General features: G+C 43.2%; 1 protein-coding gene across 1 annotated transcript in view; it reads left to right on the plus strand.

The window, feature by feature from the left end:
* Positions 1-2856: 2856 nt before the first annotated feature.
* The window catches only part of Nek7 (NIMA related kinase 7), a 131655-nt gene continuing 113515 nt past the window's right edge, over positions 2857-20996 (plus strand). Inside the window, exon 1 of the mRNA XM_036201761.1 lies at positions 2857-3065. The gene's annotated coding sequence lies outside the window, so the exon portion shown is untranslated. The remainder of the gene's footprint in view (positions 3066-20996) is intronic.

Consider the following 20996-nt stretch of genomic DNA (forward strand, 5'->3'; position numbering starts at 1 on the left):
AGCTTAGTGGCTGCCAGTCTCCCTAGCAGCTTTTTAAGTGCACCTGTTACCAGCACTGTGTTTCTATGTTTGAATCAGGAAGGCGAGACCTTTCCGGCCTACCCCAGTGGCCAGGTTGTCTCTCAAAGGAGAATTATTTTTAATATTACTTCATCATTCTTCTTCAGGGAAAAAAATTTTTACTCATAAGTTTCTTTCCTTGTGGAGAAATTACATTTGTGCCAAAACTGTTATGCAACATCTGTTTTGGGTTAGTTTATAGAGAAATGGGTTTTGAGCATAGTACTGCTGATAATTTTTTTTCTTGCATGGGGCCTGCAGATCTGATATGAAAAATACCCGAAGACTTGGTTAAGAACTGAGAGGTTTTAAGAATGATATCTAAATGCCATTCATAATGAAGTTAATCTGATATGTAATATATGTATTACATGGTAATTATGTATAAACACAGGGTCCTTCATACAAAAGACTGTAATTAATGCATATCATGGAGCTAAGGCAGCATTTTGGGAGCAAACTCAGAGGACAGATGAATGGAAGAGCAGTTAAAGTTGCCTCTTAAGTGTCCTGGACCAGAGGAGCCTCCTTGGGCAGTCTCCTCTGCTTTTCCATTAACGTTTGCTTCAGGCCAGGAGGCTGGCTGCTGGTGCCTGGGAATAACCTTGCCTGCTCACAACAAAGGTGATACAAATTTAGAAAGAAAAAATATAGTGTCTTCTGTTTTGACTCTCTTCCCAGCCTTTGAAACACTGTAGATTACTTATCTGTAGCCATGAAGCCTTTGTAAGTGGAAAAAACAAACAAACAAAAAAAACCAAAAACAGGGCATGTTAGATTATTTTAATTCTTTGGACATCATATAAGAACAAGAAAGGGATTCTTCCTAGAAAAAGTCTTTGCAGCCACTAAGGATGTTTGAGCTAATTTTTGTCTAATTTGACCAACACTAAGTGTTCATTAACTAAAGTGTTTGCTTATCAGTGGACTATTTGACCTGTAGATAAATTGGTGGTGTGTTTAAAAGTGGACTATGGTACAAGCTACCTATTAATCTATATTTTCTAAAATGCTAATAACAACTACAGTAACAAGCTGTGAACCATGCAGCTGGTTCGATGTTGAATTTTATCTTGAAGACGTCTGTTAATTTTTCTACAAGCTATGGCCACTTGAGTGACATCGGTCCTATGACTGATTGGGTGTGATGTGACCACGTGATATGGTTCAAATGCCAACGTGCTGGCTTCATCCTGTCTTCTTCTTATACAGCACATTCAATAAGCCAGCCAATCTTGTTGGCTCAATCATGGGAGCATATCTGAGGTCTGCTAGCACATTGGTCTAAGCCTGATTGATATATTTTTCAGGGACGATTATTACCTTTTTTTCAACTGCTAGTCACTCCATCCTGCAGCCTGCTCTCCACAGTGCTGTTTTCTCTCAACCTCCTCCTGTCATGGCTTTCCATTTCATTCAAAATAAAATATGAGTTCAAAATTCTCTATCTATCCCTTTTCTGGTGTCTCACCCCCTCTTCCTGCATCAGCTGCTGTCCCTTGCTCACTGGATTCAGCATGCATTGACTTCCTGGCTGTTTCTCCAACATGGCAAACCCACTTCCACACAGGGTAACTTTTCCTTGTCTGTGTAAAATATTCTATCTCCGGAGAGCCACATGACTCCTTTTCTTACTCCTACAGACTTCTCTCTGCTCCATCACCTAGTGGCTTTTCCAGATAAGCACATTTAAAAGACATTGGGTATTCTGGACTTGCTCATTGACGTTTTATGAAACCAGGGCTCTTGCTTGTAGGTGCATCACTGAGCCCTCGTCTTAGAACTCCACACATGTGCGGGTTTAAGCCACGTGCACTAAGGTCTCCTCTGGGAATCTTAATTTTCTTTCTAAAATTAAAGTTTACATTTTTTTTTTTTTTCTAATTATACCTCACAGACTCGTAGCGTGTGTGCCACATTGACTTGCGGATGTCAGAAAACAACTTGTGGGTGTCAGTTCTCTCCCATCAGGTGAGTCCTGGGCATCAACTTCAGGTCATCAGGCTTGGTAGCAAGCGCCTTTAATTCCCGAGCCATCTCGCTGGTCTAAACTTTGTAAATCCTAATTCCATCCTTTAAACCTATCTGAGCTCATCCCGTTTTGGGGCTCTACTTTCTTTGGCAGGGGAATGAAACCAGAGAAAGACCTAGAGATACTGAATGACTAGGCTCTGCGCTCATAAACGCCGCTGTATCTCATTTCTGAGGAGAGACATTACCGGCTGTTCTTAAGACAAGAGACCTTGACAACTTGAAGTTAAAAGACTGGCCCACTCAACGGAGACCAGAACCCAGGCATGACGTACTCTATAGTGCCTCCTAGCCGGCTGCCCCAGCAGTTCAACTCCAGTTAGGAATCAAAGCATTGCTTTTTCAGCAGCTCCCTACATGGAGAGGCAGACCCATATTGCAAACATGTGGCGTACAAAGCATATTTATGTAATGTAATGCTTCTGTAATCCCTAAGTAGGCCCGTATCTCAAAGAGCCTGTATCTCGCACCAGGTAGTTCAACTTTCGGAAGCGTCCTGAAAGGCATTCCCAAAGCTGGGACGTTCAAGTCAAGGTTTGCTTTAGGCAGACTCCGGGAAAACTCGAGTTTCCTTGCACTGACACGGGGTAGAGGCTGCTTAAACCACTTGGTAAGAGAAAATGGGATAAAACACGGTGATCTGGAGGCAGGGGCCGACCGCCATAACCAAGGCACACCCCAGTTCTCTGGAAAGCAGCTGCGTGGGCTCCGGAGCAGGGTGCGGGCGCGGGGAGGGGCCTGCGGCGGCCCGCCCTCTCCTCGGGGATGCCGGGATGTTTACCCTCCTGACAGCCGCGGCCGTGGGAGGAGGAGCGGAGCCGGGAGGATGGGCGGCCGCTAGGCTCGCACTGGTAAGCGCTGGCCGAGCGGGGTGGGAGCCGGCGCCTGCAGCGGCGCGGGCAGAGGCGATCGGCCCGGGGTCCCGCAGCCCGCAGCCCTGCAGCCCGCGTGGACCGAGCTGCCCCAGCGTCCCGGTGAGTCTGCACGGCCCGTCCGGGTGGGGCCGGTGCTGGGAGCGGGCGGGCCGCGTGGAGCCTCGGGCTCGCGTGCCTCCGAGGTCGGGCCGGGCCGCCTGCAGCTGGCGGAGGGCGGTGCAGGCCGCTGGCGGCGGGAGATCGGCTCCCAGGCGCCGCGACCCCCGGGAAGCTCCGCTGAGCTGGTGGCGGCGGCAACAGGTCTCCGAGCTCCGACGGGAGGAACTCCAGCGAAGACCCGCCTCCGGGCCGAGCTCATTGGCCACAGTGGCTATTTACCGCTCGCGGATTGGCTCAACCGAGTCGGCTGCAGCCCCGTTTAGAAAAGTGAAGTTCTCCGACCCTGGGAGTCCGGGTGGCGGGGTAGTAGGGTCGGGAAGCGATCGAGACCGATCCCGGGCTGGGATGCCACAAAGTATGAGCTGAGTCACAAAGTGGGCCGAGGTGAAGTTAGAGGGCAGTGGAGGATGCTGCTGAGCAATGCCAGCTGCCTCCGCCTGGTGCTGGAGGCCTTGCAAGACCCACAGTAGATGCTTTTATGGATTCACATATTGTACTCGCAAAGCCTAAGTCTTTGCCCTAGCTAAATACTAAGACTACTTTAGAGCAAGATATGTTTATGCCCTTTACAATTCTGGTGATGGAACTGAAGACAGAAAAAACAGTATAGAGATGGGATAACTTTTTTTTCTTTGAGATTAGTAATCTTAAAGGTTGTAACTAAAAACAGCCAGAGACCCGCAGTTTGTATTGTTAGGACTCTCTTCTAATTTCACCTCCAAGCGTTCTTCAGTTTCCAGTATACAGCCGTTCACGACCGTGTGCTTTGATAGGTTGTTTTACAGAGTACTCAGAATATGTGTATGATGAGTCGGTTCTCTTCTGGACGATGGAATGTTGATGTGATCCAAGAGCGGCTCAGTACCCACTCTCAAAAAATTTATATTATGTTTGGGACAACCAGACAAACTCCGAAAACCCTGAATAAAAAAATACAGTTAAGCCTGCAGTGCATGGTAGCATTTCTGGCTGGTATTCATGGCTGCTGTATTTGGTGACGGCCAGTGTGTATTTGATTCAGCTGGCATACAACCTAAGCAGTTATTTTATCTTCATAGCTCTCTGCTACACTCCATAATTTGTTTTTACTTCCCAAACCGTTGCATCCTCTGCTTTGGCGGGGGTGGGGGTGGAGGGTGGACGTTTGAAAAAAACTTTACTTCTTAGAGGGGCAGTAAAGTGTATGGGGATGGGGGATGAGAGGAGGGCCTGTGGAGAAAGAGGAGAAGGGACTCTGGGGTGGAGTGGAATCGGGGACCCAGTGACCATGCAGTCTTCAGATTCCGCTCTAAGGTGGGAGACCCCGCCCTTCAGGGCACTGACAGCCACCGCAGCCAATGGACGGCGAGGACACCCGGCCCTAGCCCGGGAGGGCGGGTACTTCCTACCGCTGCCCTGGCCAGGGAGAGGGAGGCCAAGTTTCTCTGAGGATGTGGGCCTGTGGAAAGAAGGGCTGAGGCTCAGTCTTGTGAAATCAGTGCATAAAAATAGAGGGAGGGGGCTCTGCTTTCCTTTGCGCCCTTTGTTAACTTGCAAGATTCGGTCTCAGCTTGCAGTCACCGCTTCCACCGAAACCACAGTAGATAAGAAACGAACCTGGTCAGCAAATTAAATATAGTCGGTGACTGACTGGGGCTTTACCCCCCCCGGGTCATCTGAAACTGAAAACCAAGAACTGCCAGAAGAAAACTCGGTAGACTCTTGCATGGCAGTTCGGCAATCTTCCTACGGCTAAGACACTCTTGAGTTTAAAAAGTCAAGACTGCATTTTCAGACACACAGACCTATTTTGTAATCTGAACTACTCCGCAAGTGTATTTATCTGGATAATACCTGTCTCACGTCGTCACCCCTTTCCCACAAACATGCTTTCTTGGCTGGACACTTAGAAGATTTCTCTCCAGTGGTAAAACAAGGAAAACGCCCCTAAGTCTGATGGCCGCACACTAGTGGAGGAGGGGAGCAGAGGCCGCATGGCTGGCTTGCCCTTCCTTACTAAATTAAAACCCAGCGTCGCAGTTTCAAATTAGCTGAAGGGCAGAGCAGTTACACTCTGTAAAGCTAAGTACTGCCAGGACTCTTCTCCCACTTCCGGCCGTCTGGGGATTGCAGTTGATGTCTTTCAGCCCTGGCTTACTACTACAAACTTAAGTCGTTAGCATTTACAAAAAAAAAAAAGGAAAAAATTTAAGTGATCCTTTAAAAAAAAAAAAATAGATTTTGTTACTATAAGAATGTGCAGGGTAGCCGTTCCCAGTTTCACCTAAGTGTCTTTTCAAATATATGAGTAGTGTGTGGGCAGATATTTTACTTCATAATCTAAACGGCAATGTACCGGCAAACTTACTTCAGTTCCGAAGATGTGTGAGTGACATGGGTGGTTACTATGTACTCTGGATTGACTTATCTGCATTTCTACAAACATAGCAACATTTTCTAAGAAGCATTTCTTTATACTTTTGAACTTGTTTCAGCTTAATTCTTCCTCTTGCAAATTTTTTATTTGTGGAGATTTACAGGTGAAATAACATTAGGTTATATAAGTATAACCAAGCATATGCATTTGTGTAATTGAGTGGAAGTTGACAATTTGTTTTCCCCTTGACATAGGGTCTCACTTTGTAGCCTTTGCTGGCCTGGAACTTGCTGTGGATCCAGCCCAGCATGGCTTCAAACTCAGGGCCCAGCTTCTCAAGGGCTGAGATTATAGGCATGACTTACTATTCTTGGTTTAGAATTTTTAAACTTACACAACGTATGAGCTGTAAACCATCTAGACTACTGTTTTGACATTTGTCAGTCAATAGTTTGATTATCCCTATGGTATTAACGTATTTCTCAAAATATTTTTTCCTTCTAAAGAAAACAACTTATAGCTTGTGCTCTTTTGATGAGGGGTGGGAATGAGGACAGAGCCTCAGGAACAGTCTTTCCTTTTTTGAGCAGGATAAATGATTTTTTTTTTACCTTTTATTTAAAAACCACTTTATCGCACTGTGTATAATACCCTAATAGGATGAGCTGTACTGGAGTTAATAGCTATCCACAGTATTATGCAGACAGTGTACAAACGAGAAAAATGTACTGGTTTGTAAAAATTTACAGATGTGTGTTTTCTATGATTTAGTGAAAATAGTCCTTTCTGTACATTGCCACAGCTCTTGTGTGGACAGTAGTTGAGGGCTACTTTAAACTCCAACTGCCTTTGTAGAGACAGGGATTCACAAACTCTAGACAGTCTGATAATAAGTATTTTTGGCTTTGTGGGCTGTATTGTCTGCTGGAGCTCCTGCCTTTATAGCCACAGACAATACCCATATATGTGGTTATAGTGGTGCTCCAATAAAACTTTATTTATATAGAAGATAACATCAAAGGCCTGCACATGAATTCTAGGCCATTGAGTTTCCGACAGCAGTGCTCTGTAAACGTTTTTTTATTCTTTTAACCTGTATGAGAATTCTAATGAATTCCATAGAATGATGGCCACTGTGCATTCCCAAATTTTGCTTGCCGGTGTTCGTAAACATACGAGCCACTTAGGTTAGTGTCCTGCCGTGAAGGATAAGGGCGCCAGGCTAAAAGTGTTTACTAGACTAGAACAGATGCAGGAAAGATTTGATAGAGGAAATAATCTGTAGGAAGAGACAGAGATGCAGGGGGCAAATACTCAGAAAGAGAAGCCTGGAGAGGGGGTGAGGGGCTGTCTCTACAGTTAGGTTTAGACAGCCTTTGCGTGTGGGGAACCCCAGACCCATCCTGTGATGCAGAATGAGTATGTGAGTGTGAACTGTTTCCTGCTTCCTCCTTAGCAAACTGAGGTAGGATCCAAATGCCAGTCATTTCTCTCTACTTTTTAACTGGTGCATTTTGATGTGTTTCATCAGTGAGTTCTTATTTTAGCCTACTGGTATGACTATTACCATTATAGGGAATTTTGGGCATATGTGATTTAGTAAGCCCTTCCTACCCCCTTTCCTTTTTAAAGAAAAGTGGGGAAATTGAGAATAATATCACATGTCTGTAATCGTAGACAGGGTAAGCTGAGGCAGAGAGTACTGGGAGTTCTAGTGCAGGATGGACTACATAATGTCTCAAACAATGACTACATCCACCACAACAGAAAACAAAACAATGCCCCCCCCCATCTCAAAAAAGGAAAGAAAAGTGGACTTAGTCTTTTTAGTCAAAAAGGAAACCAATAAATGGCTGCAAAGGGCCTGTTGTCCAGGAGCGAGTGGCCACAGGGAGAAGTCGGGCCTCCATCTGCTCAAAGAATGGGTTTTAGGCTGGCTGGGGTGCAGCTCCCGAGAAGCAGAGGAATGTAGTGGAAAATGAAACACCTTGCAAATCCCACAGTAGAACTTCTTCATCCTAGCCAGCCGTGGACCTTAGCTGTATGAGAATTTTGACTCTGTAAGCCCTCAGGGAGGCCAGGTGGAAACTGGGACATTTCAGAGCTTGTGGCCAGTTGCCTTCAGCTACAGGTACCGTCTTTTATCTGACCCCCCCCCCCCCCTCCTGGGTGCTTGTGTTCTCTGGTGCTGGGTTTAGCATGATGTGAAGGGTCCAGGCACAGAGCCCTGGGTTTGTTTCCCTTCCTGCCAGCCTTGTTGAGCAATTTTAGTTTGTTCAGACTGTGGTTGTTCCGCCTCCCATCAGCTTGCTTTGAGTAGTAAATGGAAACGTCTTTGGCAGTGCATAGTCAGTGAGGGGTGGTCTCATTTCAGCCATTTCTCTGTCCACGGAACTTTCGGGGGAGGGAGACGGTGGAGAGATGCTTCTGATGACAGGTTCTGTCACCCATTCTGCCTTGGCCCAGCCTGGCCTGAGGAGGGTTCCTCTCTGCTCAGCACTTACAGCTTTCTCGGCTTGAATGCCTTCTTTCCCTTTGCCCTGTGATTTCCATATTTATAATTTAATGCTTTGCACATTTGAGATAGCATTGTAATGATTTTTTATTAGTGGAGCTGCTGTAGGGAGGAAGTTGCTGCTCTGGGGGCCCCAGAACTGTACCCTAGCCATTGCCACCATGGTCGTGGCATCACTGAGCCCTGGGACGCCATAGCCACGTTGAGTTTCTTAGGGCTGCTCTAACAGATGACTAGCCGGCAGCATAAAACAACCTGGAGTGATTCCGTGCCAGTTCTGAAGGATGGGTGGCAGAGGTCAAGTTTCTCTTTGAAGGCTACGGAAAGTGTGTGCGTGTGTGCTGTGTCTCTCTCTTTTTTTTTTTTTTTTCTTTTTTAACTTTCCAGTATTGGTGGCAGACTTTTTTATTTATTTTTGGTTAATAAATATGTCGCTCTAAGCTGCCTCTGGGATGTGGTAATGTCACTATATATCTGTATCTGTGTCTTGCCACACAAGGACATCTTAATTGCCCCATCTTTATCTCCATTCATTTTTTTTTTTTCTAACTTGAGAGGTATATTGTGGTGCACAGTTGCAGAGAGCACAGCCCTTTATGTGAGAGGAGTCGCTGCGATGGGAGAGACTGGACTGTGGTGTGTGATACAGTTTGTTCATCGCTTGGTGGTGCAGGAAACAGATGAGTGGCCAGGAGCAGGGCCAGGCTTTACCTCTCATTACTCTTCCTCCCCAAGTGATCTACTAGCTAGACTCTACTAGCTAGACTCCACTAGTTAGACTCTACTAGCTAGACTCTACTGGTTAGACTCAGTGTCGCAAGGATCCACAGCCTCCCAAAACAGCAACACCAGTTGGAGATGAAGTGTTCAAACATACCAGCCTGTGGTGAACATTTCACATTCAAGCTGTAACATTCTGCACTGATGCCCATAGATTCATGGCTAGCTCACAATTCAAATATATTCAGTCTGACTTAGTCTTAACAGGTTCAAAATTATTTAAAAGCCCTGCATTTTAGCCATGAGCTTCTATAAAATGAAAAAAAAAAATCCGAGTCATATGCCTTCAATATACGGTAGCACAAAGAAAACGTCATTCGAAACAGGAGGGATGGGGCACAGCAAGGAAAGACTCCAAGAGAAAGCTAGCCAACAGACAACAAATAGCTCCTTATCCAGCACCCGGGGCCCTTGGTGGCAGCTTCTCAGCACTCCTGGGCTTAGGTAGACCTTCTTGTCCGGCTCTGCCATTTGTAATACTTGTGATTTATCTGGGGTTGAATCTTCATGGTGCCTGCAGCTTTCCTCTGTAGACATTGTTATGTTCCTGGCACTTGCAACATCCTGGGGTCTCCATTGTGACTTAGAGTTCACTTTTATAGCTTTGTCCTTTGTCCCTTGAGGGTCTCTTCAGAAACTTAACCCTGTAACACACTGTACCTCTAATTCTTGCACTTAAAATTTAGTGACAATATCTTTATCTATACTCTTCATTAGATTCTTTGCTGTATATGGATTTTAAAATTTCTGATGGTTTTGTCCATAATGGCAGATTTTCAGCTTGTGGAAGGGCTGTATCTTTGAGATAAGGATGGGTATTGTTTTATACATTTATAATAGGAATAGTATACTACTGAAACAGTAAAATGAATGTTCTGGAACCAAGCTTCCATTTCCCATTATTATCTTGTAGTTTCCCCGAGGGGATTGCAAGTGTCCAACTTACTAAATCATGTATTTTCAGAAGTAGTAGGAAACTGACAAAGTCTGCATGAGACCTCATTGAATGTGGGAATCAACTGAAACCCAGAGATGCAGGCTCGCTCATCTCACTGGAACCCAGGTCCTCTAATAGGCAACTTATGCTTTTGTATGTTCTTTGTTTTCTAATAGTGACGAAGCCTGTGCATGTTTCACGGGCTTCTGACCATATGCACAGTGTGCTTTTCAGTTGTCTTGAATTACCAAATGTGTGGTGTTTTGTTGGTGGCACTGATTTGCTCAGTTAAAGACTTGTCAATAGACAGGTAACACTGTCCCTTTTCCAGCACCCGTGTTAAAACCTGGAACACTTTATTCAGTCAGCAGAAATCAATGCTCACGTGTGACCTTGGGAAGTATTTCTGTTGCAGCGAGAAAAGAGAAACATCAGGGCTTGGTGTTTCATCTCTACTTTGAAATAGGTTTAAGGGAGAAGAAATGGCCAGGATAGAGGCTTGTCCTAGGGAGGAGTCCTTACTTACAGTAGTAGGTAGGACAGGAAAAGTTAGTGTTCCCATGTAGTCACAGGTTGTCCGTCATTCCCACACAGATCAGATCTCTTCATTAGTAAACATCAGACATTGCTATTTAGTATATTGAAAGTTTAATATAGCCACTGATATTTTCACCTTCCAAAGTCTTTTCTTCTTCTGTGATGCAGACTCCAAATGGCGCCTCAGTTTCCTTTACCTGTTTAGTAGTGATTTGCTCTTAGAAATTGAGTTGGGTTTATTCACTGTATGTGCTCCCTGTGTGGTAACAGTTCTTCTCGTCAAGTAGAAATGGATCATATGAACACTAGAGGATTTCGTGATTCCTTTAAATAGTTTTATCCATTCATTCATCTAAAATACTTAAGACATTGAAAAGTTTGTATGGCTTTTCAAAGTTGTTTTCTGAAGCTTCGGCGCTCAGAGTGCCTGTGTACGAAATTCTGATTTGATGATCATGAGCTTTGGTATTGGAAGGGTTTCTGTGTTGGAAACTTGGGTTGTCAATGCATCGGGCAGGTGACTCTCAAGCAGGGGTCCCTCAGACTGCCCCCAGAGAGTGCTCTGTTACAGCATTCTTTTTCTTTTGTTTTACTATACGGATGCGTGTGTGTGCGTGTGCGTGTGCGTGTGTGTGTGTGTGTGTGTGTGTGTGTGTGTGTGTGTGTGTGTGTAGAGAGAGAGAGACAGAGAGAGACAGAGAGAGTTCTTTCCTATTGTAGATATCATTTCCTTTCCAGCAGAGGTGTACAATTCTGGACGTAGCTTTCTTCTAGCAACCAGACTCCCCTGGCATATGTAAACAACATCTCAGCTCAAAATATGGATACGTGTTTTGAAATCACTGCTAGAAACTAACTATAATTACTAAATGAGGAAGATAAATATTTTCTAAATAACAACTGAGCGAGGCAGAGAAGCGTTCCACTTGAGAGTAGGTGAAAGGAAACAGCAAACATGTCAGCTTTCGCCGCCTCCCAGCCCCTTGCTAGTGTGCTGCTTAAGCTGTGTGTTGCTCTGCCGTTTTTGGCATTGTTCCAGCCGTTGTGGCTCAGTGTGAAAGCTTACCTCTTCCCTTGCTCCCGAGTTGCCTTGTTCTTTTTTTTTTTTTTCTTTCTTTTTCTTTTTCTTTTTCTTTTTTTTTTTTTTTTTTGCATAAGAGCAAACTTCCTTTGCTTGGCCATGTAGAGCTTTTGCCTCTAGCTCCCAAGGCCAGAGACCCACCTGCACTTACCCACCTCAGTACACGTGGGTTTTCCGTCTTGAGTGTCTGGCAGTGCTGGAAACCATTCAAGAACATTGGGATGAGTAGCTCCCTCCTTCCCCGCTTTTTCCATGACCGCTTTATTTCCACTTGGTGCTCTGATAACATGTGACTGAGTTCCTTCACACTTCCTTCCCTGTCTGTAGACATGAGACTTTGCATACAAATGATTCTTTGTCTAAGAACTCCTATTTGGTCATTTGAAAGCTGCTGCCAGGGATTTCTGTTTTAAGCATAGACTTTCTTTATGAGCACTGTAGCTCTTTTTTTTGTTTGTTTGTTTGTTTGCCACTCTTTCCCCATCCCCTTTCCCTGATGCTCTGTCGGAAGTCCAGGTTCATTTTTGTATCTTTCCAAAAGCCAAATGCAGGGTTTAACAATACAAGCTCACCGAATAGCCGTGGAGCTCAGTTCCATGTCTGGCTTTGGGGAGAGTGTTGGTAGAGTGGGTTCGGACTCAGGTATGCATGAAGAGGCTGAGCTAAGCAATGCAGTACTGAGTACAGTACTTCTGTCTCCTGGACCATGATCCTTCACTGCACAAGGCCACATTCTAGAACACTTCATGAGGTCGGTGACCATGCTCAGGACGTCAGAAGTTCCACATTTTCTGTCTTGAAAATGTTGCAGGGTGTTTTGCATATGTATTTTGAGAACATTCAGAAGATGAGCCAGTTGGCTGCAGAGTTTGCTGCTAAAGTCAGTTTCAAATCAGGGTGAGCTTTTCTGGAGCCCGATTTGCCAGGGACAGACCATGTGACCTTTGGAGCCTCCCAGCCTCTTCCAGATGCTTCTGTAATGACATGGCCTTTGTTTCTTATTTTTTTCCCCTTCCTTTTTTATTCTTTCATTCCCAGAGAAATTTAGAGCTTGTTGGTGAGTAGCTGAAAGTGAACTGAACTGCTGACATTTAAGGAAAGGGCCATAACAGAAGGGAGAAAGAAAATCCCAGTCAGCAGTGGCATTTGGGAAGTATGGGCCCAGAAATAGAACCATTGGTGTAAGCTAGGAAGAGAAAAAGAGACCACCAAAAGGGAGAGAATGATGCCATAGATATGAGAAAGGAAGATAGGTGCGTAACTTTCTTACCGTCCAGTCATTTGGATTATTGTGGATTATTATAAAATTATAGGCATGTAGTGTGTGTCCTACTTAATTAACATTCGTCTAGTTTGGAATTATGGTGGCAAACAAAACATTTAGATTTACAGGTGCTTGATTATTATTGTAAATGTAAAAGCTGCTAGGTGACACCTGCTTTTGTTGGTTGTTTATGGAGGGATGGAAGATGTTAGTTAACCCATGGCCCAGAGAGCCTGCTCCTGCTCTACCTGGAGGCACCAAGCCTCTTAGCCAGCTCTCGTGATAAGGTTTTGCTTGGGGTCCTCACTGTTGTATCTAGACTATACACTGAGTCTGTAGGATTATGCTCCAGATTGAAACAAATTCCCAGCTTTCCACTATTTGTTCTTCAGCTTTATGTATAGAATATGAGAGTAAATTAACCATTAGCACTGCCTAGTATTGCCTGGCTCGACAGTTTCCATTGCCGTGTCTGAGTCTACCTAGACTGACCTATCTTGTTAGATTTATTTCTGTACTCCCTTGTTTTAATCATACCTGACAGGTCAAACTTCCTTGGATGAATTGATTTTTATGTTTCCTCCCCATTGCTCAGTCTTTATGCTCGCTCACTGTTTTCATGCCTCTCTCCACACCTCAGCAACTCTATCTTAGTTCTCAAAGTCATCTTCATCTTTTAAAACCCTGCTCCATATCATAGAGAACTTTATAAAGGAGCACCTGTTTCTCTGCCTCTTGGCGTCGAGATCTCTCTCTCTCTCATTGTGGATAAGCTTGTCCCCCTGTGTTCCTGGAATATCACTTTCTGGAAGGTGTGCATCATGTCTGGACATGTTTGTGCTTCCTACAGGGCCTAGTACCATTCTTGTCAGAACTGGCCGTTGTTCAGGGAATGGCAGATGCCTGCTTCCCAGAGACTGTCAGGAGTAGGGAGTTCTAGCAGTGAGAGACCAAATGTCCAGGACAGTGGAGCAACTGGTTTCAGGGAAGGCCAGGGTGGGTGCCAGGCCCATGCTTCGCAAGGCTCCCACAGCAAGGTGAGAAGGAGGGTGTACTGTGTGAAACAGCTGAGGGTCTGATCTAGGAGTGCTCCCTGTCAGGGCATTCAGGGACCTTGACAGGAGACAAGCGCTTCGTAGAGGAGTTCTAAAGTATCTCCAGTGGCACCCATGAGATAGGAACTCAGATTGGGTATATCAGATTTGGATTTGCTGTGAGGAAGAATGTGGAGTCAAAAAAGACACTAGCTGGCTCGGTGATTGGATACGTTAGAGGTGTGAGTAAGATGGTGAGTGAGTGCCATAGGTTTGGCCATAGGTTAAAACAGGACCACAAGTCAGATTTATTTGACTTGAAGCTGATTTATTAAATACATTAAGAAGAAATGGAAGGTTCTCTATGTGTGTGGAGGAAAATGTGTCTCATATGAGTGTAGAGAAGATGTCTTCTAGGTCCTTTTCATCTGAGCTTATTTAAGAGGACAGTTTTATTAAAGGTAAATCAGTCTTCATGGATGCTAGGAACAACTAAATGTTAACTTGTTGCCTGACTTCAGTACAACATTATTAGTGGACTTAGCAGGCTGTATTTGTGTGTGTGTGTGTGTGTGTGTGTGTGTGTGTGTGTGTGTGTGAGTGAGAGAGAGAGAGAGAGAGAGAGAGAGAGAGAGAGAGAGAGAGAGAGAGGAAAGTAAAAGGAAAGGTTATGAATTTGAAAGGGTGTAGGGGACACAGAATAATTGGGTAGAAATGATATAAATACAGTACTAGTGTATGAAATTGTAAAAAAAATAAAGTTAAACAGTATTCAACTACAACAATATTTTCAAGTTTTGGTTCTTGTCAGTTCTTTAATGTAATAGCCTAGATTACTTTAATCAGAAGAACATTATGTTTGTTGTTCCTAATATTACTTTAAAGTTGCAATGCTCATTGAATAATGTCTTCATACAATCAGGGTTTCACAAAATAAATTTTCTGGAGAAAATGCTTTTTCCATCTGTATGCTTGCGTGTGTTGAAAGGCATACACTCACAGTTTGGTGTTGTTGTCTGGTTTTTGATCAGAGCAGGAGGGCAGTTGCAAGGTGATGCAGGTTAGGATTAAAATAGTTTGGGAGAGTTTGCTGAGGAGACAGGTTTAGCACCTCCCAAGTTAACTTTGTGTTATTCACTCAAAGAATAGTTCAGTTCTGAGGTATAAAGAATGATATGAGAACAATTGAATTTATTTTCTCAGAAAGTAAATTTTAAATGTACTGCATGGCCATGACTTTCTGTATGAACTCATTAACAACTCTTGCTGTGAGGCCGGAGAGATGCTCAGAGGTTCGGATGGGATTTGGGTTATGAGTCACAACTGCCTGTAACTATAGCTCCAGGGGATTTCATGCCCTCTTCTTGTCTCTGAGGAAAACACACACACACACACACACACACACACACACACACACACACACACACACACCTTCCCTGATTTAAAAATAATTTTGGAAATGTTGCTAGTAAAAGGCTAGTCTGTGGAATCAGGAGTCTCAGTGTCTTTTAATCTACTTGTGGTTTTCCTGATTTGTAGTTTTCTCAGAATTCAGCTGTGTCTACCACTTGAGTGCCAATACATTTTCTTCTTAATCTATTTTCCCTTAGGAACAGGATTAATTTTTTTTTAAAACAAAACAAACAAAAGGCTGTAATTATTATACCTTTCTTTTTTTAATGTTTGTGTGCGGTGGGATAGACAAAGAAAGCTTGAAGTTTGGTAGAGGGAACATAACAAACTGGCTTTTTGTTTGGTTCAATTTTGATTATGTCCTACTAACCTAATTATTCATTAAATAGACTGTTGCTGTGACTCAGATCCTAAGAATGCAGTCCGGGCCTGGGCCAGGGTTAATGAAAATGTTCGCTGGAGAGAGCCACAGCAGCCCTGGAGTTCTAGCTTTTCTTCTTAGCCAGGGCCTGTTTCTCCATCTAGATCTTAGGAGCATCCGATGAATTGATGAGGAACATTTTACAACCACTGTATGCATTATAGTAAACTGTGGTATATAAAGAAAAAAGAATTGTGGAGGACCAGAAGGAAAGCAAAATGTTAATAATTATGAGCAGTAAGGTCTTTTACAAGCAGAAGGTGCAACATTTGTTAATTCAAAAATGTTATTCTTTTGCCTTTATTTTATTTAGATAGATGCAATTTTCTGCCTTTTTGATGATTTTTCTATTAGTGAGTGCTTGTTTCAGACCAAAGGCTGTTGGAAACAAATAACCTTATAATAAATAATTCATACAAATCCAAGTATTTCTAAGTTGTTGGCCTATATTCCAAAGGGCCTTCAACTTTGTTGTGAGAGAAGTCACTACTGCACATTATTTAGTGCAATAAATTTAGCAGAACATTTTTAATAATCAGATTTGGAGATGGGTCCAAGTTATTTATTATGCCTTTTTTTTTTTTTTTGTCCACTTAAACTAGAATCATCTGAGACGAGATGATTGAGAACATGCCTCTTATCAGATTGCCTTTGACAATTTGTCTCTGGGGCACATTCTTAATGATTGACATTGGAGGGCTCAGCCCACTGTGGGCGGTGCCACATCAGGCAGGTGGTCCTGAGTTGCATAAGAAAGGTAGCTGAGGAAGCAGGGGTGGGATGGATGGACTCTGCTACAGTTCATGACTCTCCAAGTTCCTACCTTGAGCTCCTACCCTGGGTTCCTTTGATGGAGTGTACCCTGGAAGTCATATAAACTCTTTCCTACCTGATTGCTTTTGGTCAAGGTTTGTCATAGCAATAGAAAGCAAGCTAGCACATTCATACTAGCTTTTTATGTCAATCCATGTGCTGGGGCGTTTAGCAAGCACACTGGGCTTTAGTTGTTGCTGTGTGAGCAAATGAATGGCATAGGAGTCCTGTAGCCTTGCCTACAGTTAACCTAAACTGTAAAAAGAAAGTTTATCAGGAGCCTTTTTTTTTTTTTTTCTTTCACATTCTCAGAGAGAAATTCTGTGACAAAAAACAGAAGAAACAGTGCTCTCTCACCCCTGTATCATTTCACATTTTGGAGAAGCATCCCTAACTTACTCCTTAGCCTTTTGCATGAAGGTGGCTGACGTTTGTTGCTTCTAGGATAAGGAATTGGGATCTCGCTGTGTCATTGCACCTGGACATAGTACATGTTCCTTTCTTTAATGAGGAACAACTGAGGAAGAAGGCAGAGCTCTTGCTCTTAATCACCTCAAGTTAGATGCCCATGTGAATTTGCATTCCGTTTCCTGACTGCTAGGTCAGTACTCTTTATAATCACTTTTTTCTCCTGACTTTGTTTATTCAAATATTTATTGGAGTTTGTGTATCAGAGGTATACAAATGAGGAATAAACATCCGGCTTCTAAGTAGATCTTGCCTCAGATGTTTAGTAGACGGATTGGACCACAGATGGACTTCATTAAAATTTATGGCGACAAGGAGTGTGCTAGTTAGTTTTGATGCAGTGATGCAAACTGGAGTCGTCGGCGAAGCTGAAACCTCAATGAGAAAATGCCTCCATCAGATTGGCCTGTGGGCAAGTCTTTGGGGGGCATTTTCTTGATTAGTAATCGATATAGGAAGGCCCAGTCCAGTGTGGGCAGTGTCACCTCTGGGCTGGTGGTCCTGGGTTGTGTGAAACAAAGCAAGCTAATGTAGCCATAAGTCAATGAGCTGCTTTCCTCTGTGGCCTCTGCTTCAGTGTCTCCCTCCAGGTTCCTGCCTTGGCTTCCCTGGATGGACCATAACTAAGCCAAATAAACCCTTTCCTTCCAGAGTTGCCTTTGATTGGTGCTGTATCACAGGAACACAGACACAAACTAGTACAGACGGTTACCTGGGAAGGGATAAGGCTGACTAGGACAACTAGCTAGAAGGGTTTCTTCAATAAGATGGTACAACCTGTGTCAGAGGAACGGAGGTTTGAAATAACCTGGCATTTGGAGGAATAGAAACCGTGTATTAAGGCCAAATAATGTACTATTTCAATGGGGAAGAATGCTAGGGAAGAAAGACCAGGGCTCAGAAAATTCTGCTTCATTCATTAAAGGGATTGTAAACACAGGAAGGACAAAGTTTTTTGATTGTCTTCTCACATATATCATTATATACTTTCTATATATTTAATGAGCACAAAGAGTAAGAATTATGACTGAAACCAGGATGAGCATGAGCAGGTTGTAGTACAGGCAAGAATCATGAGGTCTGGGTTGAGAAGAGAGAGATTTGGGAGGTAGAATCAGTAAGAAATGAGGGCTTCTATGGAGGTAAGGGGGTAAGTAATAGGGTTGCTGTAACCTAGAGAATTATATGGGTGGCTGAGGCAGCAGGGCAGTCACAAGAAAGGGACTTCAGGATTGAGTGGGTTTAGAATGTTTGACTTTAAACAAATACTGTGCCTGAGCTGTTGGACAGAAAGACCTGGCCATCACAAATGGCACTGTAGAGCTGCAGGTTTGAAACTCATCAGTATGTAGGAGGCAGGCTCTGTGCCACTGAAAATGCATGACTATTGATTTAAATAATCAAGGGATTTACTGTTAAAGGAAACCTGAGCAAAAGAATCAGCAGCCTTGTTTATTGATCATGGAGCAAAAGGTGCATTTTGTATAGAAATGATAAAATAGATAAAATAATTTCCCCATCATGCTCTTCATCTTAGATTCACCTGGCCCATTTGCTTTATTGCAAGTGAGTACAGAGCAGTAACAGTTACACATGTAGTATTCTGAACCCGTGCTTAATGAAACCAAGTTATTGGAACCAGACTCCTCGTCAAGAAATTGGAAGGGATCAGAGTGTTCTTTTTATTATCACAAAATGTCAAAAGTAGTGCAACAGTTACTTTAATAATCTGAAGAAAACAGGGTAGTGACTAAAAAAAATATGTGTACAACCAAATTATTGTTTGTATGTGATGTCAATGGAGTGATATGCTTACATTTTCAAGGATTAGAGAGCTGTATGTTGCAGGTGAGCTTTTAGAAATTACTTGGAAGCATACGATTAGAGAATTAAAATTTCCCAGAGGTAATTGGGAACCGGGGGTCTTTGAATAGCTCTGTGGATGAGCATGGGAATAAGTGTAAATGTAGAAGACTAAACAGGTGTCCTGCAGGACCAGAAATGCTATACAAAGCCAGAAGCAGTTAGAGAGAGAGGCTGAGCTTGGAAAGCCCTGAATCTGAGAACTAAGAATTGGGTCTTAGGGGACAGGGAAGAGGCTTCAGGATCAGTTCCTTAGCCAGTGTGGGCTGCATTCCCCACCCTCGCAAAAGAGCAAAAGTGTTGTTGATGGAGGGCCTGGAACAAGTTGGCCCTGCCATTAGTAGAAGATCAAATAAGGGAGGCAGGGCTACATGCTTGTTTTTTAAAGCTTGATAGGATCAAAGCAAGAAAACATGGTCCCCATGGCAGAAGGTTCAAAACAGTGTGTGTAGGGGGCGATACCCGAGACAGAGTGTAAATAAAACATTTACTGCAGCCTAGTAGTGGATTTGTTTGAGATTTAGATTAACGGACAGCCCTCAACTGAGTGCACTCAGAAGATACCAGCTCAGAACCAATCAAGCGAGGAAGGTTAAAATTAGAAATAGGCAAAGGCCCATCAGGAACAGACAACAGAAAAGACAGAGAGGTAGCAGTGTGAATTCCAGAATTAGTAAGGGTAATCAGGAGACAAGCCCAGAGAAGTCGCTCTCTAATAACTGGAATAACTGAAGAAATCCTCTAATAATTGGAATAGCAAAAGGAATGAATATGAGTTGCCCACACAGTTAGACTTCTAAGCTTAGGTTTTAAATTTGCGCTTTAAAATTTTACATTAACTGGATAGGGAGCTTCTAACCCATGCTATTGCGTTGCTAACCCAAACCTGCCAGAATTAGGACCAAAAGAAAACATTGTGATCATCTATTCACCAAGCCATCCATGTCCAATAGCTTACCAGGATTTTCCAAGGTAATATTCCAGATTTAATAGAAATTTATAGCCAGCCAAGTTTGGAAAAAGCTGCCTAAGGCATCTTGGGGGATAGCACAGTATACTTTATCGTATTAAGAACCCAGTAGCTCAGTGTCCTGTAGACTCATTTGACATGGATGCTGCCCTTTTGAATTTTGGTCAGAAATACCAGTTAACATGTCATAGGAGACTGGTCTTTTAAAGCAGGCTTTGGAACACATAAATATAAATGTACAAATATGTGATTTAGCATGTAGTTGGAGCCTGTGAGAGATGTCTTCTTAGTAGTTTAAAGCACTTGGTGCCAAGGCTGAGGACCTGAGTTCCCTCTTCAGGACCCACAGGCTCTGGGGCGTGGAGAGAGTCTCCTGAAAGCTTCCTCAGACCCCCCAACACTCCCTGTGGCATGTTGTGACCCTCAAAGTAAATCAATTCAGGTAATAAAGGGATTTGATAAAGATGTGGTTTATATTAATGATATCAGCCTATAATATAGTAATATATATGGTTAACATATATTACCTATATTGTACTTTATGGGATAGTTTTTATACCTATGTACATTTGTAATAAGAACGAAATGAAATGACATGGTTAACAATAATAATGGCCAGGAGTTATCTGAGCAATAATAAAGATGACTTGCTAGGAAACAGTTGCATGGTTCATTGACTCCTTTGGCTCAGTAAGAGTTGTAGGCTGAGCTGAGAGGAGCAGGCAACATTCACTGTCTTCTGATTCTGGCTCCTCTTTAGTTCAAAAACAAAAAACCCTCTTTAAAAACAGGGATTATTGTTTGACCTGGGGTATGGCCAGTTTAATATTATAATTTCACATAAGCCTGCCTTTCCTCCTTTTCTTCTTTTCCATTTTTTCTTTCTCCTTTAACAACCCCCCACCTCCCGCCCACCAACTAGGCCCTGGCTGGCCTGCTGCACCTTGCTCTGTAGCCCAGGCTGGCCTCGAACTCACGGAGACCAGCCTGGCTCTGCCTCCCGAGCGCTGGGGTTAAAGGCGTGCTCTTAATTGTAGTTTAAGCTCTTTGAAAGAAGAAATATGTGAACTTTATGATTTTTATATTCATTCTAATAAAGAGCCTTCTTAGGGCTTCATTGGTTTAGCTGTTTAAGTGAAAGCATTATTTGTAATGTGGCCTTGTATAATTTTAAGATTAAACCAGACTTTAGAAAAAAAAATGTTTTGTTTTTTTTTTTTTAATTGTGAACCATCATGTGGTTACTGGGAATTGAACTCAGGACCTCTGGAAGAGCAGCCAGTGCTCTTAACCACTGAACCATCTCTCTGCCCCTTCTCCCCCTTTTTTAAATTGTAAAACATGGTTTTTCAGAATGGAAATAGATGGTTTGTCTGTAGGCTTTTATATTTGGTTAATTGATGCAGAAAGTCTTGAATT

This window comes from Onychomys torridus, chromosome 11, assembly GCF_903995425.1.
Source record: "Onychomys torridus chromosome 11, mOncTor1.1, whole genome shotgun sequence".
Lineage (NCBI taxonomy): Eukaryota > Metazoa > Chordata > Mammalia > Rodentia > Cricetidae > Onychomys > Onychomys torridus.